Source organism: Chelon labrosus (assembly GCF_963514085.1).
Source record: "Chelon labrosus genome assembly, chromosome: 9".
Classification (NCBI taxonomy): Eukaryota; Metazoa; Chordata; class Actinopteri; order Mugiliformes; family Mugilidae; genus Chelon; species Chelon labrosus.
The window spans coordinates 15,703,306-15,731,206 of NC_140359.1; the positions used below are offsets into that span (position 1 = coordinate 15,703,306).

At 41.8% G+C, this 27,901-nt stretch overlaps 1 protein-coding gene across 2 annotated transcripts in view; it reads right to left on the reverse strand.

The window, feature by feature from the left end:
- Positions 1–15,210, reverse strand: part of wscd2 (WSC domain containing 2) — a 38,118-nt gene extending 22,908 nt beyond the window's left edge. The window contains exon 1 of one of the 2 annotated variants that reach the window (XM_084551331.1): positions 14,703–14,809. The gene's annotated coding sequence lies outside the window, so the exon portion shown is untranslated. Of the gene's footprint in view, positions 1–14,702 lie in introns of both variants that reach the window. The other variant, XM_084551332.1, reaches the window with a different exon arrangement.
- Between the last annotated feature and the right edge of the window lie 12,691 nt (positions 15,211–27,901).

Here is a 27,901-nt window from a genome sequence, read left to right on the forward strand (position 1 = left end):
GAGGTGGATATGTTGTCATGACAGAGGCTGATAAAACTCAGTTGTGTTACTTGGTTCTGCAGATGTAATCAATTTCCATTCCCTCGCCTGTCGATTGCCAAGAAGCATTCTTTTCATTCAAATGTGGGTGAAGCCTCTTGACTGCCAGACATCCGAATCCCCAGTGCAAATCACACCAGCTGTATTAAATTAGCGGTGAGATCCTCCCACACTTTTAAATTTGGTTCTCTTGCTGTGTTTTCACAGCAGTTGAAAAAAAAAACAGAGGAAAATGACTGTATGGCGAAATGTCAGTGAGGTTATGTTTTGTTCCTTAGTGATAAAAAAAAAAACCCACAGATAGTCATTAACAATGGGCTTCTATGGGGACCAGGCATTGTTGAAATAGCCAGAATCAACAGTAGCAGGAAGAGGAACTTGTCGGGGGCTTTGGTGCCAGCGTAAGAGAGAGAGGAAACCACTGGGTTTTTCTCTCATTGTCCTCTATTTCTCTGTTTGTACAACGTTGAGCCCCATCCTGTAAAAGTGCAGTACTCTCGGATGTCTTTCGGCTCGGAAGCGGCAGAAGGGTTAACAGTGTTAGCCGAAGCAGCCCTGACCCTCCCCTCACCCTGCGGCCTGTCTTTCCGCTCTCCTGGTGTGTTTGGCCTGTCAGCGCGCATTAGCCATGTTTGTCAAATCAAATCAAACTAAAGATCGCATTCCTCCCGCGGTAATAACACTGAGCATGCTCGCGTTTCAAGTCTACGTCGACTGTTTTTACGTCATCATCTGCGTGCGAAGTTGCCGGACGCCTCGACGCAATTCAGTTTTTAAATGACAAAGCTCAAAATAAACCACCAGGATGCCAGAGTTTTGCTGCTCAGCAGAACAGACTCATGTGGCTCTCTCTCGCTGCAGATGGCAACTCTTAGGAGTGCATGACCCCTGGAAACTGGAGTGTGAACATGGCTGTCTCCAATAACAACCGGACCACGCTGCCAAAGCAGTTTCATTCGTTAAGTGTTTGGCAAAAGCCACAGCGGTATGCGCTACAGTTCTGGCTGCACATTTTCATGTCAGCCATTTTAATTCGACCTGTGTTTGGCCTCACTGTGTACCCACGTTATTGATTGGCTTGATGCCCAGTGCACTTAATTACTGGTGGCCATTCAATATGTTTGCAAGAACCTCTTGTACAGTGACAACTCACATGAAGCTAGGGCACAGTTTTAAATTTCCGACATGCTTTTGTCTGAAACCCAGCAAGATGGCAGTGTACCATTAGTTACAGATGACATCCACCGCTGCATCATCCTGACACCCACAAGTGCTACTTCACATACACTGTGATAAGGTTTCTAAATACAGTTTCCTCTATGGGTGTTACAATTTGTTATTCTTTGTCAAGAATATCTGTCTGTCCCGATATCTTGAAAATATGGACTGAACACATGATGAAACTAAATAAATATCTGCAAACTCAGCACACTGCCGAGAAGTTAACGATGCAAGATGTTAATGCTTTACGTAAAGTTTGACTTTGGAGCTTTTGTCTCCCCATTGACAGCAATTGCACAAACACTGTTGACACGTGTAAATAATGACATGCCTACATGTCTAAATCTCGTCTTTAAGCGCTCCCCAGCAAGTAGAAATCACACTGATGGTAATCCGCGTTTGTTCTCAAAGTCACTCTCTTTTTAGACTGTAATCCTTCCTCTGAACATGGTGTTTCTGTTTCTTTTATCTGTGACATGAGAAACACTTCTTAAATGCTACCCCGGCTCCATTTCATTCTACCTTATCGCCTCTCATTTCCCCTCTGTGGGCTCTGACACACTTCACTATACTCCTTTTCTATCGCTACAGTTGCTCCCCTCTTCAGCTCCGGAAAAAAACAGTTATTACTAGTTCAAGTGAAACGCACTGCTAGCGTAAGAGTGCTGCAACAGACACCAGATATGAAACGCCGATAAGCAGCAGACTAGAGTGATCAATAGGCTGTGTAGACTTGTTCGGTATAGGATTGATAGATTTCCTCTAAATTACCAGCGAGGCTTCATTTTGTGAGCCTGGCAACAGAGCTGTGCAAATGTACATGATGCAATTAAAGTGCACTACAGCTACCAGAGCGGTTTCAGCTGTATTGTGAGCCTCAATTTTACCAGCTTCCTTATGAATCAGTTTAGGTTTGAACTGAAAAGAAATGAAAACTTTGCTAACTTTTGCATTTCACACACACAGCCACCGATATATATCTACGGATTATGTTACCGCTTATGACAGATTTCAGTACTGAGTTAATTTGGCGCCATCATTACATTTAGTCCACAGTCTTAGTGTATTTGTGAACACATCAAAAATAGACCATGCCAACAAGACGTAGGGGCTGTTTTTAGCCAGATGGCTGAGCTCAGACTGCACACTAAACAAAACCACTTCTGAACAGAAAGATTTAATATCCTGTCTGACAGAAAATTTTGTGTGTGTTCTGCGGTGGTGCATTTGCATGTCGTCCTTTTAAGTTTAATTTTGAAACAGGCACTTACCGATGAGCTGAATACATACTCTTTGCTGCCGTCATGAAATGATTGCTGCATTTAGCCCCGTTGGTTGCACCCTCCCGAAGCCTAATTACAAATTCCGCTGCATTTGGCACTGGAGAGTTGAGACAGACCAATGACGGGAAGAGTTTTTAAAGCACACCCAATGAAGCTTAAAAATTAAGCCCAGGATGGCAGGGAAAAAAAACCTCATTGTAATCCTGATAATACTTAATGGTCCATTAAGCTCAGTGGTGACCTTTTATTCTGAAAGAGAAGAGGTAAATTAAAGCGTCTAAAAATAATGTAATCCTCTTCTTTGACTGGTGCACAGTAGTGTTAATCTGCAGAGTTGTAATCGAGTGGATGATGATCACGAACATTTCCACCAGTATACAGTGATAGACAAGTGGCACGGTCAGAAAGGAAATGGAAGTGACAGAGTAATCGCTCCTTTGCGACTGTGGACGCAGAGCAACTGAGTTCAATTAGGCGCGAGTGAAAAGACGAGAAACGGACAAATCATTTGGATTAGCTCTAATTCTCCTGTAACTCCGAAAGAATGGGGAAGACAATGAAATGAAAAAGAAAGGCCTTTTGCTATTTTTGGTGAGAGAAATGCTGAAATCCTTTTCAGTGCCAACAGAAAGACAGTCCTCGCACTAATGATGTGCCACAAAGCTTGGGAACAGAGAGAAATATCCCAGATTCCTGCTGTTTCAGTTTCTGACCCACCCTCAGTAGCTGCTGCACCCAGATCCCAGCTGGCCACATGGATGGACATTTGAGAAACAATCAGTTGAAACAGTCCTCTCTAATGGCTTCATAAAAGGAGTAATTATTCTGCAGCAGGGAGACACTGTCAACGGGAGATCAAATGATGTCTTCCACTATCCAGCCTTAACAAAGCTCTTCATTCAAGGTCTTTCAGAGCATTTGCACGATTTTACTTTTTGTTTTTGAAGAGGGAAAAAATAGGTTTTTCCTCCTTCTCTTCTCACACCTCTACTAAGCACAGAGGATCTCTCGGCCTTAATTAAAAGTGAATTCTCCCAGCTCAGTTCTGCTAGGAAGCTCATTCCTCTCTGCTTGAATAGACTTAAGAGGGGATTGCAGAGGGTTTCAGCAAATGAAGAGTGTTGGGGGGGAGGTATATGGAAATGACTACACTGTTACTGTATGGAAATTGCTGCAATTTTGAAGAGTTAATCTTAAAGCACCACACAGGCAAGCACATCTTTACTGCTTGCAGCTAAGAAATACAGTTATTTATTAACTGAGAACTAGGCACTTTCTTTTTCCATGTCGGACAGCGAGAAAACAAAGATTTCGCCGAGTGTTCCCAGCAGCAGCAAAGAGTGGGTGTTCGGCTCAGTCGTCACTGTTTGACACTTTTGATATTCATCCTGTTCTGTTTACTGTTTGTGAGCTTAAAGCAATAAGACAGAAAACACGACAACAAAGACAGGACCTTCTGTTTACAGTCACCATTGCCATCCTGGTTTCCCATAGAAATTATGTCTAATTAGTTTTTCTAATTACATTTTGAGGGGAAATGTAATTGTTGCCTGGATTACGTCCTCCACAGAGTCACATTATATAACAGTACCATTAGTCAGTGGGAGGTGGTCAAGGTTGATAGAGGGTATATAAAAGTTAGGACCTCAGAGAAGACTAGGGTTTGCATATTCATTAGTATTACTTTTTTTTCCAGCAATTAGTTGCAGGACACAGGGGAAGCAACGATGCCCCATTGGTGGGGACCAAAACCAAGCTAAGAAGACTATATATTGGATTTCATTAACTGTAAATGCTTGCTCATGTTGCTGCATGTCTGGTGGGTGCAGCTGTTAGCTAACATCAGTTCTGTTTACATGTCATTGCCTCCGGGTAGCCACAAATTCAATAAAGACAGATGTAATCCACAGAAATGAGAGTGGCATCCGTCTTTCCATTACTACTCTTTCACAGGAGTAAAAGACAGTTACACAAAATGTTAAATTGTTCCTCTAAACCCTGGTGCACAAATATGTTTAACAAGTTAACAAGTTTCTGGCCAGTGGCAAAATCCCTAGTCCAACAGCAAATGCCTAAAGGAAGCATCTTTATTTAGCAGTGATGAGAGTAGCATGGTTATTCTCAGAGGAAGATGTTGACACGACTGTCCTTATGTGGATCACGGCTCGGTCGAGGCCGTTGGGCAGAGTAAGAGCGGAAAAACAGCAGAGTGCTTGTCGGTGCATCGAGAGGGCAGACAGACCCTCCACTGTAGGACACGTATTCAAGCTCCTGTGTCAAGGACTGCCCACCCTGCTCAAGTGTCATTAAGCAAGCAAGAGGCTGAATCCCCCAGGTCTGTTGTTCGGCAGCTCTTCACTCTCACGTCCCGCAGTGAGAAAAAAACAAAGAGCATATTGTATTGTATTTATCTTTTAAGGAATAAACGATGGGACGAGGAATTTATTCACTAAGGGAATTGAAATTTAAGTTGTGCTTCAGAAGCACTGCAGCACACGCTTTTGTTTGAAGTGACAAGTATTGACAAGATTTCATTTTCTTTATTCTCTCTTTGTCTGCTTCCTGTGAGAAACCACAGCGTGGTCTCAGAGACGGATCCTGTGCATCTGAAACCATTTTTGTCCAGAAAAAAAGAGATTGTTCTTTTATTGATTGTACCTTTATCGATTAACATTGCGGTTTCCAACTCTCCGATTAAGATCCTGAATTTCAATGTATGCATTTCAGAGCTATATAAGTCTACACGATTCTAAGCTGGGAGAAAAAAAAAAGAAAAAAGAAAAAAAAGAGGATTAAAGAGGTTACTAAAGATGCTGTGTGGAGTATTAAGGTTTATCCCGTCCACAGAACCACATGCTGGGATCACTTCAGCCAACACAAGGTCCTGAGACTACAAGCTGCTGTCTCTGCATGGTGCCCAGCTAACAATAGGTATTGAGTAAAACAATATTTTGTATTTTTCTCCTCAAAACGTCACTCATTATGTGTGAAAATGAGGCCTTATGCCTGCAGAATCCCTCTTTAAATTAAAAATACAGTAATTGGGAGAAAATGTACTGCATACATTGTATTATCACGCATTCAATGACAAATTGTGTGCTTTCATATTTATTGTACAGATTGCATATGGTCATATTTACTGTGTACAATAACAGCATTACTGGTATTTTCTGAGCTCATCTATATATGCAGATTTTTACTTCTTACTCTAATGCCCCTGCGTCACCCTGAATCTCTCCGACAGGGGATTACTATAGGTGCACCTTATCCTGTTTTACTGTATTGTTATGGTTGAAATTAAATGTGGAAAAAATAAAAATAAGCACAAAATGAAAGGTAGGAAAATAAATAAAAACTCAAAACCTATTTAAGTACAAATGGCTATGCTGGAGTCCATTTGATTTAAGTTTGAAGTGTTATTTTGGGTTTAAGCCCTAGTAAGATACTGTAAACGAGGTAATGGACCATTTAACTTAAAAACAAAACCTGAGCCGAGTTCTTCAAGGATTGTAAAGACAGTAACAGATGCTTTGAACTCTGCATTTTAACATTTACACAGACTGAGTCAAATTTAGCCAAAACTTTATGACATGACTGTTATTTTTTCCCCTACTGCCTTGCTATTAGTACACCATCATATTGCTTTCACTACCTACACGTACAACCCACAGCAGAATCTCAAGTACTTGACACCTATGTTGCTGGTGTATTTCCGGGAAATTATTACTAACCGAAGCAATGAATCAGCTCTCAGCAAAGTCACTGCAACAGAAAGAACTTCATCACGGAACAGCATCTGAATTGCATTATTGTAAGGCGGTGATGCCTGAATTTATTTTTCTTTATGAAAGAGCGAATGAAAGGGTAGCATGAGAACGGTCATCTGTCGCCGAGCCTCGCCGCGTACGAGCTATTTAGCCGTTTTTGATGAGCTGTTCAGTGTGCACAATCACGCAGGGCAGCGAGACGGGTGCAGTGGTCTGGATGCATTCATCTGAGGAGCATGGAGCGTGGACGTGCTCGTGTAGCAGGGCGCACTGGAAGCATGCCTTGCAAAATGTGTAGCGAACCATGAGCCTCATCAGCATCACGCAAATCTGCCTGTAAAGGTCGAGCGGCACCAGAGGCATGCTGTCAACATATCCCTTCCAATTAAATATGAGCATTGTTGGAGGCCCTGTTGCTCATATGTCCTATTTTAACTCAAATGTTGTTGTTGTTGATGAGATATTGATGTCATTGTGTCCCCAGTGTTGGTCCCTAGAGCTGTGACATTTGCGAACGAACCGAATCTGTTGACCGGCTCTTTAAAAACAAAAATGGCATTTTGTTTTTTGTTTTTTGTTTTTTGCTTTTGCTTCACACACTTCATTTGAAGTGAGTGGCTGGTGACACAAAAAGACAAAATGACTTTTGTCACGTCTTTACCAATTTTTCCATGGGATGTATAAATCTATCTTGGATCAATATTTCAGAATAAGTTGAATGATTCTGATCCAAATCTTACCATTTCATTCATTCCAGCTAAAATGAATTACACCCTGTGCGGGCTTCTTAAAAATAAATATATATCAAAATGAGCCAGTCTTTTGAACGGCTCTTTGAAAGGAACAGATCCACAAGATCCGGCTCCTTTCAAAGAGCCGTAAGTCCCATCAGCTCTATATGAAATAACAATACCATGACTAAGCATGTTTTACCAGACAATAAATCAACATGTTTAAATCTGTGCTGCTCTACTTGCAACTTAAACGGAAACTCACAAGTACATTAAGTCTGGATGGAAGCTGGAGAAGCTTAATGTATGTTCAGGCCAAACAGTGTCTCAAAAACACTCAAAAATGATGATGGACTCGCTCTGGGCCTTTGTCTACATCTTTTTCTTTTGGAGCAAGTTTGTAATGCAGATTAATGTATGTTTGTTACATCTGCCTTTAGGCATGCTTGAATCTATTAAGAAGAATTTTAATGTATCCTTTTTGTTTTATTTATGTATTATTTTCTAATGTGTTTTCTTTAATTAGCCTTTTCATAACTTGCCATTATTTCCTAATTTAACCGATTTTTGTTTCTACAATATTAAGAACTGTATTTGTTTAAGACTTTATCTGTTTGCTTAAACTCTACCATTCTCAACTAGCAGGTCAAGCACTGTTGAACAAATCAGTTGCCACATAAACTAGAAGAGGTTTCTCACAATGAAAAGGTTACATGCACTGAATATGTGTACACAGGAAAACCCCATATTATGCAATTAGATGTGCCTACGTATGTGTGTGTATATGCAGAAGTAGAAATGTGCAAAGTATCTGGGGATTCAGGGTCTCTGACAGCAGCCTGCCCGCGCTGGGCTGGCAGGAAGCCGTGCGCCTCGGTGCTGCAGCCTCTCCTAAGATGAATAAAATATGACGAGCGCACCGAATAGTGCTTCACTGTTGCTCTGATGCAACGTGGAACAACATCTCCAAAGTAGAGGAAGAAAGAGGAAGACTGTGCGTGCGTGCGTGCTGGATATAGAAACAGAAATCTCTGAAATAACAACAGCGAGGTGCTGGGTTATTTTCTTCTTCCAACACTTGGTTGCGTTTATTGAAATAGTCTGTTCACCCCTAAAAAACATATTTTCTCACTTTCCTCTTCTCACCACGCAGGTAGATTTGGTCTTTTTTTTGTGCTCAGGTTTTGAATTTCTTCCCCTGGAACTTAAAGGGGCTCTGTCTTCAGTTAGAAAGTACTTCCAAAGAAAACCTTTTCACAGAGAGGTCTGTGGTTTTTCTTGAATTGCAGGGGCACCGTGTATGGAAAGGCATTTTAGTGCTGAACTTTGCAGTGCTGTGAAGATAACGAACAAAAAGTGCCCCACACATCCACTCAACTGGGGTGGGAGGCAGAAATCACAGAGAAGGCTCTCTCAAACCTTAGAAAACAACAAAGATTTTTAAATCTAAAACTGTAAAGATTAATTGATGCACTGTTTAAGGTGCAGACTTAACAGAAAGAGAGTGTGGGAGTCTGTCCAGTTATTGTAGGAGACTGCAATGATTTACACCAAAATGCATATGTGTAAAAAATTGAAATAAATGTCAAACGTCAGACTCTTTAAACTGGTTAGATACTGGTAACCGTCCAATAATAACAGGCCTGATTGCCTGAGAACACAACTCCCACAAACCGCAGTCAGTATTAAGGTCACATGCTGCAAACCGTGGATGTGTAAACTACTCAGGAAGCGAGCAGACAAGTCGAAGTTATGGATAAACAGCTGAAATGCCACAGAACTAATTCAAAGCTTAATCATCGACAGTTCCAGGATGTTTTCAAAGGATTCACATGAGCACACACGCAGCAGCCAGACTGTGTTTTCTTAACGGTGAAATATTATCAGACAACTGCATGACGGCATCTACTGAGGAACTAATACTTCAAAATAATGCAAGAGCTTGTGCTTCCAGCTCGGTCTCAAGGCGTTAAAGTCGCCGGTTGGCTGAGGAGAGGCCTGGGGTCAGTGAGCCGCCGCCGAGCGGGAGCCACCCTGCCCTCTGAGCAACCTGGGAAAGACATCTGCTCCGTCACCATGAGAGCAGAGGCGATGAGGGTTGACATGGCACTGCGATGGGCTTGTGGCCGGCCAGGCGTGCCTCATTTTCTGCGTGTGATAGTTCCCTACATCACAACCAACCCGAGCAGTTGCAGTGACAGATGGAGAACATTAGCACTGCTCATGTGTGTGCTCTGCTCACTGCCAGATCCAGAAAAGTAGCTGATAAGGGGATAGACTCTCTTACTCGCTGCTCTAAATTAATGGAACAACATGTGTAAGAATAATAAAGCCGTACTTTAGGTGTGTGTATAAATAGGTGCAGCTTGGTTACTGTTGCTTTCAGACCAATTCCCAGTAGGGGCAATTACTGAGCGCAGAACTATCATGAGGAAGTGTTACTATTTACCCTTTAATGACATATTCCCAATAGGAAATAAGTAAAAGTAGTTTATCTGCTTACAAGCATCTGCTATTCCTGCGGTGGATGCACAACAAAATAACACCCACCTTGAATTTGGACAAGTAGTTCATTTCACAGCAACCTGACAAATTTCTGTAACAACTGTGACAGCCCAATTAGGGCTCGGCACGCTCAAAGGAGATCTGAAGCCGGAGATGGCACTGACTGCACAGGCTGACAGACCCAGAGGGGGCTCCACTACTTCAGACTTTTTATCACACCGGGGCTCCTGCTGCTGTATCGCGGCATTGTTGGGACGGGGCTCTTCGAAATATCCTGACATCCCCTTTAAAGCAAAAGTCTGTCTAATTCTTCGCAGAGCAGTCTGGCTGTGTTTTCACAGATCGACTAACACTGCTTGATGTTCTCCGAGCTGAGAAAACACCACGGGGTTCCTCATTAATATGGATGTAATATCTCCTTTATCGATCTAGTAGAGCTTAAAAAAAGAGAATCCTTATGTTTGCCATCATTAAATTACGCTTTCGAGCCAAGATCCATAACATCATTGGAAACAAATTATGTCTTGTTGCCTCTACTTCCAAAATTTCATTTGTTTTTTGACTGAGAGTAAAATACTTTAATGTGAAAATTCACTTAGAAGTATAAATAAGGTTTTACATGAAGAACGTTACCCACAGATAAATACTTCTCACACACAGACACACAGACCTTTGTGTCCTTCAGTTCCTAAAAGTGGAGTTGGTAAACTACAATTCTCTACTTGAAGGCACTCCTGTCGCCAGGCTGGACCTCTGTTGGTACAACAAGTACAGAACACAGAGCCCGGCAGTTTAACACCAACAAAGGCCTTTTTGTGAAGCAGGGATCAAGTTGAAGAAAGAACAAGAGGGTCGGCCACTCGAGGTGAGCCATTACAGCGGTGATGTGCTAATCTGTACGACTGGCACCATCTCAAGGTCAACCGCGGACCGCAGAAAAAGTGTCTTTCTATATCACTCTTCTCAGCTTATCTTCTGCTGCGCCAGCTCTCTCTTTTTTTTTGCCGAATTTATTTCACACTCTGTTCCTTCTGACTTCACACATACAATGTCAAAGCCTTCTGCCTCCTCTGAGAGGTTGGTGTCAGACAGGCAGCCATGAGTCAGTCTGATGGCAGGGAGGGCGAACGGAGAGTTTGGGTCAGACTGAGGGGAGCCAGCGTTGATGCCACAGATGGGACCTTGACTGACCTCCTCAAGAAGTGTAAAGGTTAAAAGTCTTATCAAATGAGATTGTCTTTCTACACTGATTGAGTATATTGCTAGACTGTAAATTATATAACCTGAGGATAAGACTAATCTGTGGGGAAACTATGGGACACAGGTACACCCATCAGTCACAACATTAAAACCACTGACAGGAGATGTAAATAACATTGACCATCTTGTGACAATACAATGTTCTGCTGGGAAACATTTGGACCTGGCATTCATGTGGATGTTACTTAGACATGTACCACCCACCTAGACCAGTGACACTCCCTAATGGCAGCAGACATCCCCAGCAGGATGCAGCCTGACACAGGCACACACACAAAAACGGTTTAGGAACAACTCAAAAAACCAGATAAACAGCACAAGGTGTTGATCTGGCCTCCAAAATTCACTAGATCCCAAACTGATCAAGTTCATCTGTCATCTGTGGGATGCACTGGATCAAGCCTGATCCACAGAAGCCCCTCTCTTCAACCCATAGGACCCAAAGGCCCCCACTAACAACACGTTGTTGCCAGACACCACAGGACACCCTCAGAAGGTCCATGTCCGTTCTCTGAAGAGTCTCTGAACTGGTTTGGAGACACAAGGGAGACCTGCACTATATTAGGTCATAATGTTATACCTGTTCTGTGTATATATGTGTTATTAAAGAAAAACAACCTATGTCTCATTGAACAAAACTATCAATCTATTCAAAGCGCAAAGCAGAAATACATGCAGTGTATAAGATGGATACAAGTTTTCACAGGAAAACAGAAAAGAAAATGAAGAACCACCATCAGGAAAGAGGTTGTTAATCTTTTTGCTCAAAACCAACAACCAAACGCAAAGCAAGGACGTTTGAGAAAACTCTGAAAGACATCACAACACCACGATGATTATGTGCATGCCCCCAAGATATTGAAAAAAAAAGTACACCAACTTTCTAAAAGAAATAGTTTTAGTCTCCGCGTCACCAATGGAAACTCTCTCTGGATGTGATCGTACTTGCATGACAGGATATGTTGGTAGATGGATGACATGCAATCCCCACACCAACATTTGGTCTCTGACAGACACACACACACCTCATATTAGCCCAGGTCAGATTAAACATGTCCCCAGCGGGGCTCCTGTCTCTATAGAAAAGCCTGAACAGCAGGTCTGAGTACAGAAATATAATTGGCTTCTAGTAGATTATAACCAGCCATTGCTAACAGCATGTGAGCAGTCTGAAACGTTTTTTTGTTTTAGTTTTTTTCAGTGACGAAAAATCTATCCGAAAAGTGGAATTCATACAGTAGATTGTTCTGAATTTACTGTAATGGTGGCTGTGGGTTGTTGTTTTTTTAATCAAGGTTATTGGTTTTCTTTTTCACTTTGTTCTGCCAACTGTAGCTTCCACATCTACAGTTTGTACCTAAACGAAATCCTTCGACTTGAGTCACAGATTAGGTTTTGGGGTTTCCCGGCTTTGTCTGCCGTCTGCCTTCAAGTATTTCTGTCTAGGCAGTCATTATCTGGATCTGTCCGACGGAAGAAGTCTGGTGTGGAAAATAATCCGAGTATAAGCTGAAAATCTGGCTGAGATGCGCATACAGCGAGGCTGACCCACTCCTTGGATCTGTGGAGTCGTAACACAGTTTTAAAGATTATCCTCTTTCTAAAATCGTCCTTTCTTTCAAGGAAAAGGAGAATTATTACAGCAGGTTATAATAAATAAAGATATTCTCCTTTGTGTTTGAAATTCACTTGAATAAAAGTAGAATATGATGCGACCGAGTGTAAAAGCATTATTCAGTTTTTGAACGTCAGACACTATAAACAGTCTGAGACTTTCAGCACATCTCTGGAGAAGACAGCAGAGTAGTTAATGCTCTAATGAGGATCCTGACATCCTTTCTTGATGGTGATACATCATGACTGAACGCACCGTCCAAACTACACACAGTTCACACCGCTCCACTGTCAGTTCACTGTAAGGGCCACCACCAGCAGGCAAACTGCAGCTCCTCTAGCGATCTTCAAAGCCCGCAGCCACTGGATGTGATCCGAGGCACGTCCTCGAGAGGTCGCCGAGAGGATGGAGGAATAATCTCTGGTGGAATTCAAAGCCTTCTCAATGTGCCGTCGGCCACCCCGCCGTTACACAAATGACTTCATATCTGAACTACTTCTGGGTTTCCACTGCTAAGCTTCAGTGGGAAACTCTATGAAATTCAACATCAGATTTACAAAAATATTTTTCTTTCAGGATTTAATCTTTACGTCACACATGCCACGGGGGCTCTCTGTGATGCAAAATGCTGTGACTTTGACCCTGATTATTCACCACATTAGCTGCAGCAGTGGGGGCCGCATCCTCTATTTCATAAGTGAACAAATATGAACTTCAGCTGTTGGCATATTTCCCTGACGTCTGTTCACTTCTGCCTCGGGGAGAATCGAGCTCACGGGATGGCACGTCCACTGTTAATAACAATAAAATCTATGTGATCTTATTTTTGAAATTAGCATCTGCAGATTTCTGCCCTCAGAGCTGAAACCACATGAAAACGTGACCGAAACTCCCGTTATTGGTAGTTTCCAGCCGGGGAAAAGAAGAGAGGTTTTATTTTGCAGTGATGCTCATGATATTGATCGATTTAGTCTGGACCAGATTCAGTCGCTATGAAATGAGTGCCGTGCTCCCTCCCAGTGCCATAACAAGAGGTCTGTCATGCTCTGTGCTTTTTATTTACTGTCCTGACAAGTGCTGAAATAGCAGCAGAGTGAGCAATTAGTGCCGTTCGTCAATTGATTTAACGGCGTTGTGATCAATCTTAACAACCGCTGCGCTCTTCTTCTTCTTCTATTTCGACACTTCACAATGAGTAGTTGGCTCAATACAGTGATCTACGGTACACCAAGGTCATCAGGAGCAGGGAGGGGAGGTGAAGGCTGCACAATTTGCATGATTTCATTAAAGTAACTCGAAGTAACTTGGGAAGTTATGTGTTTGCACAACTGAGGATGAATAATTAATCCCACTGTCAATTAAGAGGCATGTTGTATTCTTGAATTATTATGTATTTCCATAAACTCCAAGAAAACAGTAAAGTATGGTTGTGTCAAATTTATTTAATCTAGCAGCTCAAACCCTAAGATGTTCAATTCAAAACAATATATAGTTGCCACAAAACACTCACACAAAGAAGATGTATTCTTGTTCCACATTAAAAATTAAAAAGGACTCTAAGTAAATACCAAGTAAGTAAGTAAGTTTTGTCTATGTCTGAGTCACAGACACAACACAAATTCAGAAATATTCTCGTATCTGCTTCCTAAACCAAAGCAGTTAAATGAGGGAGTGAGTGAGTGCAGGCCAGACTCTGCCACTTTCCTGAGTGTGATTTGCAGCTCCTGTTAGAAATTAGCAGGAGGGCTCTAATGGAATTCCAGCATCTTCACACTTTGGGGGAAAATGATGAGGGCGCAGTCTGTGGGCCACCAGAAATGCACCTGATTACACTAATGCATTTTTTACTGCCCGGCGAACGCGATAATTTACTGGACTGGAGCTGAGACATCTGCATATCCACCACACAAAGGCAAAAAAAAATAATAAATAAATCAAAAGGCAGATCCCAACTGGATGAGGCTTAGTATTATCAAAGAATATCATGTTTATATGGTCAGGTTGTAGCTTCTTTTTTCATCTCCATTGTCAGTGTCCACTAAACATAATATCTAAATAAAGAAATGGTGGGAAACTAATTTCTAGTTTGTTTATTTTTTGGTCTAATTCACTGCCTACAGACCATAAATCTTCATGTTATAGCAGCTGTGAGACCATGAGGAGTTCTGTAACACAAATTTAACCAACAGCTGTTCAGTTTCACAGGACTTATTCTGAGCTGCAGCGCTAAATATCTCCTTATTCTGTTTCTTGAATAGGAGGTAATGTGTCTTCAACTTACCTCAAACATGAGTCAGGATAAGGTTCTAGTAGATGGTTCACAGGACGCAACTCGCCTGATGATAGTCATCTCTCAGGCTCAGACATGATGTTTCATCTCCACGATAACTGAGCCAAATACAAACAGCACCAGGTTATCTCAAAAAGCTGCCGTTGCTGCGTTCAGCCGCAGATAACTAACGTTAGTTTGTCAATCCCATTAGCTCGTGCAGTCTCTCAGTGCAGTTCAATAATCTGCTATGGCATACCGTACCGCAGATAAACCGCTACGCGCTTCTAGCTTTCCACCGGAGAAGAAGAAGGGAGTACTAATATTAATGGCCTCGCAGGCTCTCCAGTCTACGCGATCCCGTCTTCGTTTCAATCCCTCCAGTCATCTGTTCGGGTCAGAGCGTGGCTGTGGCGCATGCGGTGGGTCGACCTGTCGTTTCTGTCGCCTGTCCGATGAGAAGGAAGACTGTTTGACGCTGCGGAGAGGCAGCGCCGCACCGTGCGCCCTGCGCTCCCAAACGGACCAACAGCACTGCCTGCTGTACTTAAAGAGACACCGCAGAGCACGCAGAGGCGCATTTGTCTATATGCACCCAGCTCTGCGCTCTGCTTTCTGGGCCACACAGGTGAGATGACACGCTCCCCACTGATAGGCCGAATTTGAAAAGAAATTTGTCGTGAGGAGCTCATTGAGAATTAAAATCCGAAATCAGATAGGGGACTTTTGCCCGAGTTGAGTGCTGCAGTAAAGATCCATTCAAACATGCACGGTTAATATGAAAGGAAAGCTGAACAGAAAGTGATCATAAAGGCTGATATACTGATGATAACAGCAATAAAATTATTTGAAAAAAACAAACTTGAATCACTCTTATCGCTCTGTTCCTGACAGTCACTGCTGTTAAACTAATGGCTTGGAGGAATTGCGTTGTGCATATCTTTAGGGGCATGTACACAATAGATCCGCATGCAAGATGGCACACACAGGATCACACAGGTGGTGTACAGGGACTGTCTGAAATGTAAGAAAAAGACTGTCAATGAAAAGGTGTTGTGGGTTTGTTTTACTTGTGAGTTTACTCAGAGTCTGTGTTGTCCCTGCTAGATCCAAGACCTGCTATCTGGGTAAGCCACACAGTTATTAGAAGTTTAACGCTGGCCTGTCTTTAAGGGATGGTGTGCTGACACAACAGAGACTCAGCATATTTCAGCAGCATCAATTCATGCGCTGGTTGTTGTCTGCGCTGTCGCCCGTAGTGCTGTCACCTACAATTACTCTCCTGGACGTGGTGACTCAGCAACTGGCTTCAACTTAGAGGCGCACTCTTAAGATCACCAGTGTGCAGAGCTGATATTACTCATGCTGACGCCGGCAGACAGGATGGGACAGTAGCCAAACAACCTCAAAAGACATTCTCTGTTGACTGAGGAGGGCAAATGGGTTTGGCAGATTTGTTTGGAGATGTCCTGTGGAAGAATATTTTGCATGAACGCAAAACAATCTGTGCTGTTTGTTTATAAGGATACACACACACACACTGGAGGTCACATGTAGGAGATAAATCATGCGGTGCAGGAGATAAAACTCCAGGCCAGCCAACACACGTCAAACAAACACATACTTTACATCTACATCAAAAGTGACCACCATTGATCCGCCCCCTCCTCCCTCAGCTGCAGAAAACAGAAGTAAATAGATGATAATGGACTCATTGTGCAATATCACTGCTCTCTCACAGGGATGCGTAGGATGCGAACTGAAAGGGGAGAGAGAATGTTTCAGATTGTGGCCATCTTCTGGTGGTCCTGTTTCATGTCACCATCAGACAAATGGGCGTTGTGAGCCCAGATAGCACACGGTCCAACAAATAACTCAGCCGCTGAGAAAATTGCTCCTCTTGATCTCCACTGGACTATTTATCGGCAAGAGACCAATCTTTCAAAGATAATTTTACTTAAGCCCACATATCACCTCCTTGTGCTGGAAGCGAAGTCCCCCCCCCCCCCCAAGAGATCGAGGTTGCTTTTTGTGCTGTAAACAAAGCCGTGTGAGAAAGGAGTTTAAATATGGACGAGATTTGGATGTCGCTCACTCGTCACATGTCTTAGCAACGTGACAGAGTAAAAGGAAAAATGTTCAATTGCGTACATGCTACTTAAAAGAATGCAAGATATTCCCTGTAGTTTAGCTGTCAGTCATGTGCATGAAACAGAGACCTCACGCTGATGGCAGAAGTCAACACATCTAGGTGTGTCCAGGTGCCACATCCAGGTTCAGCTTTAAATAGACCATTGTCAGAAAGCCACAGAGGGTTTTTTTTAGGGCATGTTTTGAAGTGCTAAGACTGTATTAACTGTCACCTGAAATCAGAAACTGGTAGGGACCCTTGTGGCAAGTAAAAGGCATACATTTAAAGCGTCAGTATTTGTCTTACACAGTCGGTTCTTATCAGGATATAATCATAGTATGAAAAACTTGGGGCCTAACGTTAGATGTATACTGTTTTTTTTCTTTCCAGAGTTTGCTTTATCTCACTGCAGAAACATACGACTTTATTATAATCTCAAGCACAATGATGAAAAGCTTGTCCCGACCACACTTAAAGGGGAACTACTGTTTTTTACAACCTGGACCTTATTTCTGGCATAAAATACGATCACTTACTCACCCATATAACTTTTGTGTCATTTTTAGTCAATTGTCAGATATTTAGATGCTTATATCCATATAGTGGGAGTGACTGCGGGTCACTGAAACGCAGCCTCTAAATAACGCATTGTCTGCCACGAAACTCGTTCATTTCACCAATATGGGCTCTGTAGGTCAATCTACAGACCCTGTACACACCCGCGACATTGGTGAAATGAACAAGTTTTGCGGCAGATAATGTGTTATTTAGAGGCTGCATTTCGGTGACCCGCAGTCACTCCCACTATATGGATATACTCAGATCTAAATATCACCCGAACGACCACAAATTACACAAAAGTTATATGGGTGAGTAAACAATCGTACTTTATGCCAGAAATAAACTCCAGGTTGTAAAAAACAGTAGTTCCCCTTTAATACAACAGTTTGGCGCTGAAGGCAATTTGAAAAGTGGTTTAACACTGGAGTTGCTTCTGAATTGTCCAACTGTACTGTTAAAAATCTGTTTAGCTTTACTGGTGTTACGCATGTCCTCATCAACCAACTGTGTTGAAGTAGCCCTCTTGCTCCATCACTCCCTGCTATATTTTAAACTGATCTGCTGTCAAGAAAAGCCCGAAATGACCGTTATCTTGTTCTGAAAGCTCATTTCTGATGAATGACGCCAATAAAATCGCTGACAAACACACTGCATTAGCTGTGGCTATTTCATAATAATGGTTTGCCAGCTCGATGCTTTTATACATTAGAAGCTGCCGCAGCTGGAATCATTTGTTTAAAGAAGAAGTGGATCTTTCAGCGAGATAACGATCTGGAGCAAACCAGCCGCCGGCTGAAACATTATTTTGCCCAGGAGAGAAGTCATACCAGAATCCTGAGGTTCTGTGTGGCGCCATCAGCTCGTTGATTCTCAAGTGTGAATGAACTGAAACACGGAGAACATTTTCACCTCAGATTCCATGCCCAGCAGCCATGCAGTTCCCGTGTTCAAAGGCTTTTTAAGGCCACGGGAAATGTTAATATCAGCATCAGCAAATCATGATGTGCTACTGACGAGGAGACATAATGTTTTTCATATTGAGACAGTTCACCCAAAAAGCACAAATATAACCTTTAATATAACAGTGGCATTAGAGTGTTATAGGAGAAGCCAGGGGATTGTCAACAATCATTAGGATGAATCCTCTAAGGAACATAAATGCACTTAAATCCTGACTTAATCCTGAATTAATAGATTATCTAAAGAGATGCTACTGTGTGGTTTTTCAGACTACCAACAGATTTAGCAGTTCATTTAATCTGCTCTGCGCCACTGTCAAATAATTGCAGTTACATATATTTACATACAGAATGAACCCTTACGTAGTTCATTCTGCAATCGTCCAACTAAAGCATGTAAGCTTATATCAATACAGTTGGAGCTGATGGTTTCCACAAATTGATTCCCTTTCCTTCTTCTCTTTTTCGACTGGAATATCACTGACTGTGCCTGTACGTCAATCAGCTGATAATCACACGTCATGTCTATTGATCGGCCCTGAGATTTATTGCCTGCATGGCAATAAATGGCTCGCCCATGTCGCCGGGCAGCGGTCCTTGACGGGATCAGCGATGAAATCGCTCACGTTGTGACACGTTTTGAAAAGACGTTGATCGATTTAGGTTTTTGGTTTTTTTCCCTGCACGCTGGCACTTGTTTTGCAGCTGATGAGAAAGCCTTACAGTTCCTTTCTGAAACGTTTCCCACTGATCTGACACAGAAATAACATGATTCGCGTAGTAGCTGTGCACTCGGTTTGACCTTTAAACCAATAAACACTTGCTTCCCACTCCGCTGGCAGCATTTGGAAACAGCTGCCGTTGCATAAGATCGTTTTACTGCTTCGTGTTGTGAGTAATTCTTTTGTGTGCTTTGTAAACCTTGCATGGATTTTAGCTTATTTTCCTGTGGACAAGAATGTTTTTTCTTACAATCATTGGAAGAATTTTAAGCTTTTACATTTCAAAAAAAAAAAACACACTGACTTCCTGTTCGAAAGTTTGTACACAGACAGGGACACATAGCTCATTCACACATAAACAACTGAGATCCTAATTTGGGAAACTCAGAATATACGGCACATAAATCTTTCCTTCCTTATGACTGCCGTTCACCATCGCCCTTGGTGCCACAGGGATTAAGAGACAGAGCACAGAAGAGCAAAATGCCACAGCAACACAAAGATTGCATTTATAAGTTGAGATTGGAAAAGAATTCTGCTCATCAGCCATGTGATGAATAATGCAGACATTGCTGCCGCTGCTGCTGCTGACGGCTGTTCTCTTATGACGGCTGCCTGCCGTTGCTTTCTCCAGCTTTGAGAACCTCATCAAATCATCATGCCACCATCACGTGTAGCTCTGTGGCCGCGCACCACAACCTCAAGAGTGAAAGTCACCAAACATTCGCCTCGTTGCGAAGCGAGCAGCTGCACACTAGATTTACCCATCTGCCATACTTAATCACTGTCACTCTGTGTTTCTATATCAACAGTCTGCATTAAGAAAATCCTAGTATTTGTTGTGTTAGCATTTTTTTTTTGTCATCTGATTGTGTGCCTAAGTGCTGTTCAGAGGGTTTTGCACAGAACAGGAAAGAGGACTTTTTTCAACTCTTGCCTTCAGCGGCACTGTGAAACCTGATTAGAGCTCTTTCAGACAACACATGGCAGCAGCATATGACATATAGCCGGTTGGTGTGTAACAAATGGTGATGAAATGTCCTGAGAGACTGTTAATGTAGTGGACGAGGGGGCAAAAGGAGACTCGGTTGCGGCCGGTCTGTTCCTCATAAAGGCGGAGAGGAGGGAGCGGGCCCTCATCTATTAAACCCAGTCGTGGCTGCAGACATTAATAATTCAGCGTTCTCTCGCTCTCTGAAAACTACCGGGAAAAAAAAAAAAATAGATCCTGCATTATTTAAAGGGCACACTGAATTTATTAGAAATATGAATTAATGATGAGATTATCTTAAGCCTTCAACTTAAAATCCCTGGCAGTAGCACTCCAGCAATCACAGACAAATCATTTTTTACTTTGGATTTTACAGCCACAAAAAAATAAAAAATAAAAGAAGAAGAAGAAGTTGTGCATGGAAAACTGGAGCCGTGAAATCAGCCATATACAGTAATTGCCATTCAGAAGGTGTCCCAATGTCGTTGCTGCAGCGCCGGGTAGTATTACTGAAGACCTACATCTTTCAGTCACCATAAAATAATAATGACTCTTTCAGTGAGTTTCATTTGATCCCCTTGACTCAGCTGCCTGTCGTATCTAATTTGACACATCTGAAATGGTTTGGGATGTGTTGGTCACCAGTATTATTTCCTTAGCTCTTTGATCTCCTTAGATCAGTCTCACACACAGCACATCCGTTTGTAACCAATCAGACAAAATGCGTTTGATTATAGGTTTATTATAATTTGCAAGAGATGTGAAGCTTCTAGTCTGACGTTAAACATCTATTGTATATTCAGTACATGTGCTTGTTTTGTTAAAGGATCTAATTTCACATTCCTCCGTTACAGGAAGATGTTAAGAACAACAGCCGTCCCAGCTGAGCTGCTTTCACCGAGCAGTACAATAAACACTGTAACGTCCTTCTGCTTAAAGACCACAGCGCAGAAAATTGGGGAAGAAATACAGACATTCAGAAAATGACTAAGATGTGACACATGCTTTCAAGGGGCTTTGTTAGGGCCGCTGATGTCTGCCAAGCTGACTGAAAGCTCCACCTCCTCTCTTTTGTATTGTAATGACTGCAGTGTGCGCTATGAGTGACAGGAAAGACAAAGGAGGTTTGTGGAGTGAAGTCTTGTGTGTGTGTGTGTGTGTATTTGTGACTGGAAGAAAAATGACACAAGATTGAAAAAATAGACTTGACTGAGACCAGTGTTGCCACAGCCGCTTGATGTGTCGAATATGTTTAGATTCCCACGTATTCAAAAATCCTTCTTGAACAGTTTGATTATTCAGAGATGATTTCAGTGTTAAGCCACTTTTCAAACAGCCTTTAGGGACAGGAACAGCTTTCGTTGTTAATCTGACATTCAGGTAGAATTGGTTATTTGGACACACAATTCCTGACATTTGAAAACATACATTTATGTTAAACTTTGTCCATTCAGTATTACAAGATACAGCAGAAACATAATTCACGTTAGGGCAAAATAATGAAAACTAATTGCAACGATGCTCTCCTAACCAAAACCAATTAATTGATTTTCACATATTCGCCAATCTCCATCCCTACGATGCATTAACCTACTTTGCATAAGAGACCTTTGTTTTCTGTGGTCATTGAAGTGATCGTTTGTTTTGCAACCCTGTGTAGCAAAAACCCATTCTGGTAATTGGGGTTTGTCTCTCTTCGGAAAATTGCAGGGTGTCATATTGTTTAGCCAGGCCCTTTCTTATAATTATACATCACTGGAAATCACACACGCAGGACAGACACGACCAAATTCGAGGAAATTCACACGCAGTGATCTGAAGTGTCTAATCATAAATGTTTAAATTTGCTTGTGCTGACTGAGGGGTGAAGGTGGACCTTTTTGTTCTGAGCCCAGTTTCACTGTTTGTTATCAATACTGAAAGACGCAAAGTTACAGATGTTGATGCAGCTATCAAATGGTAGCTCAGTTGTGTCGCCATCATTCTTTCCGAACATCCCCAGGAGAGCTGACCCACTTCATGGTGCAATTTGTCTCAGTAACATCCTCCTTCACATCTATCTCTTTCTGCCTCTGTCACTGTAGATGAATTCGGATGACCTCAGAAAGGAAGGAAAGTCACCGTATTTGTTTTTCTCTCCCTCTCTCTATGATGACGCTGCTCTGGCACGGAGAAATCAATAAAGATGAAAAGAAATCCGCACCACTCCTCAGATTCCTACAGATACCAGGACAGGTGTTAAACTGACAGCGCAACATCTGCTTCAACACTGTAAAGTGGTTCGAGTTGGTCGGTATGTTGATGCTCTTCAGCAGTGTCTCTCTGCTCTGCAATTGCTCTCTGTCACCATTTGAAAATTCAAAAATGCAAACCTGCTCATTGCTTACATGTTAGCATGCATGTAAGCTTGAATACTGCACATTTCAGTAGGTAGCACACACTATAAACATCTTTACATTGTTTACATGCTCCCATGTGCAACGGCAGAATATTGCACGCTGGTATCTTTTCTATCCAGTTAGAAAACTCAAAGCTTAATGGTAGCATGTGCAAAGACAGAAATGGTTGCATGGAGAATGAAGAAAAGAGCCAGAGAAACATGTTCGGACCTTTCTCAGCTTTGCTGTGTGAGGAGGTGTTGTCGGTTTTAGAACGCCTACATCAACAAGAACATTTAATAGTTGTTATGCAGAAGTAATAGCAGCTGTGTTGTCTATTATAAAAATCAACGCACTCAAACTTTGAAATTATCCTGCAACAAAAGGCAGCCCACCAACACTACCACTTACAGTATATCTAGCTACAAAGCCATGTGATGATGATGATGATGTAGTCCATTGGAAGGCCTAAGGAGGGTTTCTCTGTAGAAAAGGGTGCACATTAAGTGCGCATGCAGACACACACATGTTTGTATGGCTATCTTTGTCAGGACATTCCTCGACACAATGCATTTTCCTACCCCAACCCTAACCATCTCAACTAAGTGCCTAACCCTAATCCTAACCTAATTGTAACCTCTACCCTAAAGTCTTTACAGCCAAAATGTCCTCACTTTGCATAAAAGTCCTCACTCTGATGATGTAAAACTCTGATCCTCAGAAAGATAGCTGTACAAGAACACACACACACACAAATCAGCATTAAAAAGTATTTTTTACCACAAATTCACCACCAGATTTTGTTCACCTGCCCAACTCTCTTATTACCCACAAAATAAAATGCAAAACTGCCTGTAGTGCACATGAAACCTCTTGAATTGGCAACATTACACTTATGTAGTTTGAGGTTTTCTTGAGGCGTCCCCCATGGATCAATGTGTTGACCCTTCCTGTTTTTATTCTTTGGACATCCGCGCATGACTTTAACCAGCTCCGTGGTGTCTGAGGTTCAGCAGTTGACTCAAGTGGAGACGACCCCAGTAAGTGTGAGAGATCAAATTTCTTAAAGTCAGGTGGATGATCCTTATTAGATGAAATAAAAGTATAAGGTTGATATGCACTCATAAGTTCTGAGTGACAGAAAACAGTCTGTAATGTCATTATATGAATGCAACAAAGGTAGAAAAGTGTTTGTCAGCATGGTGTTTTCCATTTAAAGAAAGATAAATTACAATACTTTGCTAACAAGAGGACCATATGTTGTCAAATTTTGAGACAGACTGTATTAGGATGGTGTTTTACAGAAGTCGGTTTAAATTGAAATAGGACACTCACAACCCTGTCCTCAAGTCAAATGGGCTGCAAATGTAGGCAGACACGCAGATGCTTCATCAACCTCTGGGCCAAATTCAATTTCCTGCCAGCTATATGAAAGCAGGCCTGACACACTGCAATGTGTGTGCGACCTCATTAGGTTAGCATAGTAGAAGCAATTTATTCCTGCATCCAAAGAGACAAAGAAAAAGGGAGAAATGAATGTCTTTATTGTGGCGACGCACAGGAAACCTTTTATGAGATAAAATGCAGACTTTTCTTACATGCATGCCTACACCTGCAACATCCATCCCAGCCTCATCCATAATCCAATAAAGTTCTTGGCGGGGAGCTTGTTTGAATGAACAAAAGCACCGCTGCTTTTTTTTTTTTTTTGTGGCACTGTACGGGATGCACAATGCAAGGCATTTTCTCACTACCGAAGTCAATATTTGGAAAGCTAACAGTCCATGCATATTCACTGAGATCTGCACAGACGCAACATGACTCCAAACTCTGTCTCAAGCTCAGTCATGGGACTTTCTGAGGACACACTTCTGTCTGTATATAAATGAGAGAATTCAACAGCAGTAAACAAGAGAAACATTATCCATGCTATTATTTATCCTGCTAAATATTATATAGAAACATAAAGTTACTGTGATGTGATGCTCAGATTAGACATAATTAACCCACCCACTACTGTAAATTTGTTTGTGATAAATACAAAAAGAAGAAAATTTGTCACACTATAAGAAAACTTGTGGTTAGTGAAGATAAACGGCCCGAAAGTAACAAAAACAAGCCGTGCAAACCGTTCTTTGAAAAGAAAACTGACTCTTCATAAGTGCCTAGCGGCGTTTCACATTTTGGAGAAAGGCCAACTAATGCTGTGGGCTGTGTCCTCATTACCAGCAGGAGGTGAGTTTTGTTTATGCACATCCCAAACAGCCTGTAAGAAAGCTCAAAAAAACATCCTCATTAAACAAAGGCAACTGTGCAGCAGGGGCACACTGTAGCATCCGAGCCTCAAAGCTCTTATCTGCATATGAATAGTTGGTAAGATATACTCATTAGCATTTTAATGGGTTGAAATGGAAAACTTAAATAAACAAATATGCTCATTCAGACATGCTGGACAAATCCTGTCTGCATAAAATATAAAGACCGCATGTTAGGCTTTCGAATAGGCTGAGCATGAGATTTAATTTATTCAGAACAAGTGCTATTCAAGCTGCCAGCAGTTTCCTGCCTCAATAATGTAAATACAAACCACTGAAACTTTGTTGATGTTCTTCTGCGCTCCGTCAAACTGTTATTCTATCTTTATAGGGTACTTTTATAGCGAGGATGGCAGATCGAGACAAGAGTCGAGAGATTGCATCTAAAGCAGAAACCACAATGGGTGCAAAATCTAAACTGAGCTCAAACTATGCGGTGAAGAACAGATTTGTTGCAAGATTTGTTTCTGCAACGTGACGATGTGCTTCATGCATGGCAAAGAGACTAGCCAAGAATGTACATGCATCAGATTGGCAGAATCACACAGTGCTGCACATTAACGTGGAGCCGTTTCAACCAGTCAGTGCACAAGCAGGCTTGCGTGTACTGTGACCTCTGGGAAAGCATATAGCTGCTACTCCTCTGATGAAGCAAAGTCTGTGGCTGTGTCATCCTGATGGTGTCTGTCATGTACTTGACTGGACTGATTAATGAGGTAAAAGTCCACTCTTTGGATGCAGCACTTCATATTATTATATTATTCCCAGCAATACACCCACGGCAGTAGCAGAATGTAATCAACCTTGATCTCTGCTTCCTTTACTTAATCATCTCTCTCTCACACAGACACACACAAACATTTGCACACTCGCTCAGATTAAAACCGATGAGATCTTTATTCCCTTCACACGGTAGTCTTCGATTAAAGATCAAAAGCAAAACGGTGGAGGGATAGAGGAACAACGGGGGAGAGGAAGTAAAAGAAACCTTATCAAATGGGAGTGAAATTACTGTCATTTCAAGTTTCATCGCAGGCAGCGGGACGGTGTTTGCCCTCCGTTTCAGGCACAGTTGTTCCTACAGCGCGTGGAGCTGTGATGAATCAGATGCACCAGCGGATTTCCCTGGACCACCCCGAGAATTACCTCTACCCAAGAAAGGTCAGGCGACATTTGAAACAGCTCCAACATGAAGCTCAGCTGCTGATTTAGCTCACCGCCTGGCACAGATGAATGTCTTCGCACTTCACAACACGAGTTAGACGGTGACCCATCTCCCTCTTCACTGCCCATTGAGGCCCACAAACACTTCCCCTCTGCTATGTATAGCCATTAATTTACTTCCCCTTGGGCTACACTGTCTATGGCTATTGATCAAACAGCGTTCCCGGCGCTAATTTAGTGCCCATGATACGTTCTGTCACAAGGGAGGCAGGAAGGGGGTATTGATTAACATACATTTCTGCTAAGGGCACTACTGCAGCTCTCTATGACAAGGGCCTAATTAACTTCTGAAACCTCTTAGAGCACTGCACTCCGCTCTGGTGTCCTTTCCTTAAAACGTCTCTGCAGCTCAGTGTGTTGAGCCCAGACACCTTGGTGCACAACATGTCTTAATCTATAAGTGTCAGCCACGTTTATCATTATTTAACACAGCAAAGAATTATTTTTGAAGATATGATACGGGGAAAGTGTTTTTTTTTTTTTATCACAGTCAGAAACAACTATGAGCAGATGAATACAACAGATACAGTAGCTTTGCTGGTAAAAAAAGACTTCTCAGAGACCACAGATTTCCTCCCCTACCTTTTTTTTTTCTTGCTACTACGCTGCCACCCAGTGACTAACTGAGGCAACAATCCAGACGACACATACATGTGCCACATAATTCATTGACAGCAGAGCAAGCCCGGATGAATCTCTTATTCCCTTTTATTTAACCAAAATGGCAACAAACCCCAACACAGCAGAAATATGATAAAAAATAGTAAGATTAAAATGAACACACAGTCATTAATATGAAAAAACATTATTGAGACAAAAAAATATTATTAGAAAACACTTTTTTTTGTTTGTTTGTATGGCCAACAACTTGCAGTACAATAGTGTGAAACACACATAAAATACATTGCTGTTCTGAGTCAAAGACAACAGATGAGTAGCTGTGGCTGACAGAGCAAAGTGAGGCTGCTGAATTCACTGTTAACTACTTCAGGCAAAGAGGATCAGCTGAGGCCTATCAGTGAAATCAGGTATTCACGACCTCGAGAAATGCTTGAGTTCAAGTTCCGTTTGAATGCAGCATTAGTACATTTCCACATAATCACTTTTCAAAAAGATTTTCAAAACCAAATTTATGTTTGTATTTACTGATATTAAAAGTTCAATGTCCAAAACGCAGTTCTGTATTTTGTAATTACGGTTCTAACTCATCCTTGCGTTGCATTCAAATAGATACAGTCCGTGAAGAGGTAAAATAATGCACATTTTAGTAATTTAACATAGACTCTGTAAAAAAGAGAAAATCATTAAAGCAGACAGAAGACATCTTGTTTCATTTTCTCTGTCGACGTATGAAAATAAAATCTCTATTGGCAGCAATTTAATGACAAGATATAAAACGCATGCATCATTTAAAATGGCATCATTTCCAATGCACATTCAGAAGTTGTGTGCACTTATTATCAGAGCATATTTTCAGATATATAATAAAAGGCACTGCAGTGTTTTTATTGGTCTGTTCCTGGTGACTACCACCAACACAAAGCGCCTACAGTAAATTCAGAACGCCACGCTGGTTTAAGGACCACAAAGACTGAAAATTGAGGTCGGAAGGTTGTTAATTCCATGCTGCATTTGGTGTAGACTTCGAAGTGAGGCAAGCCTCCTGAGCACCACTCTGATTTATTTAATCTAGAGCTTTAAAGAATTTAGTTTATAGATGTATTAAGGCAAAACAGTTAATAAGCCTCTGACTGATTTAAGAATAAGAAATTTCCAGTGTTTGTTGGACTAAGCACCTGCATAATCTAGACAGGATACATGATGATTCACGCCTACATTATATGTGCCATAGGTGTGAATCCATGTGTCCAGTCTTTGTTTGATGGATGAAACATCAGATTTTCATAGTACACATAGTATAAAAGGGAAA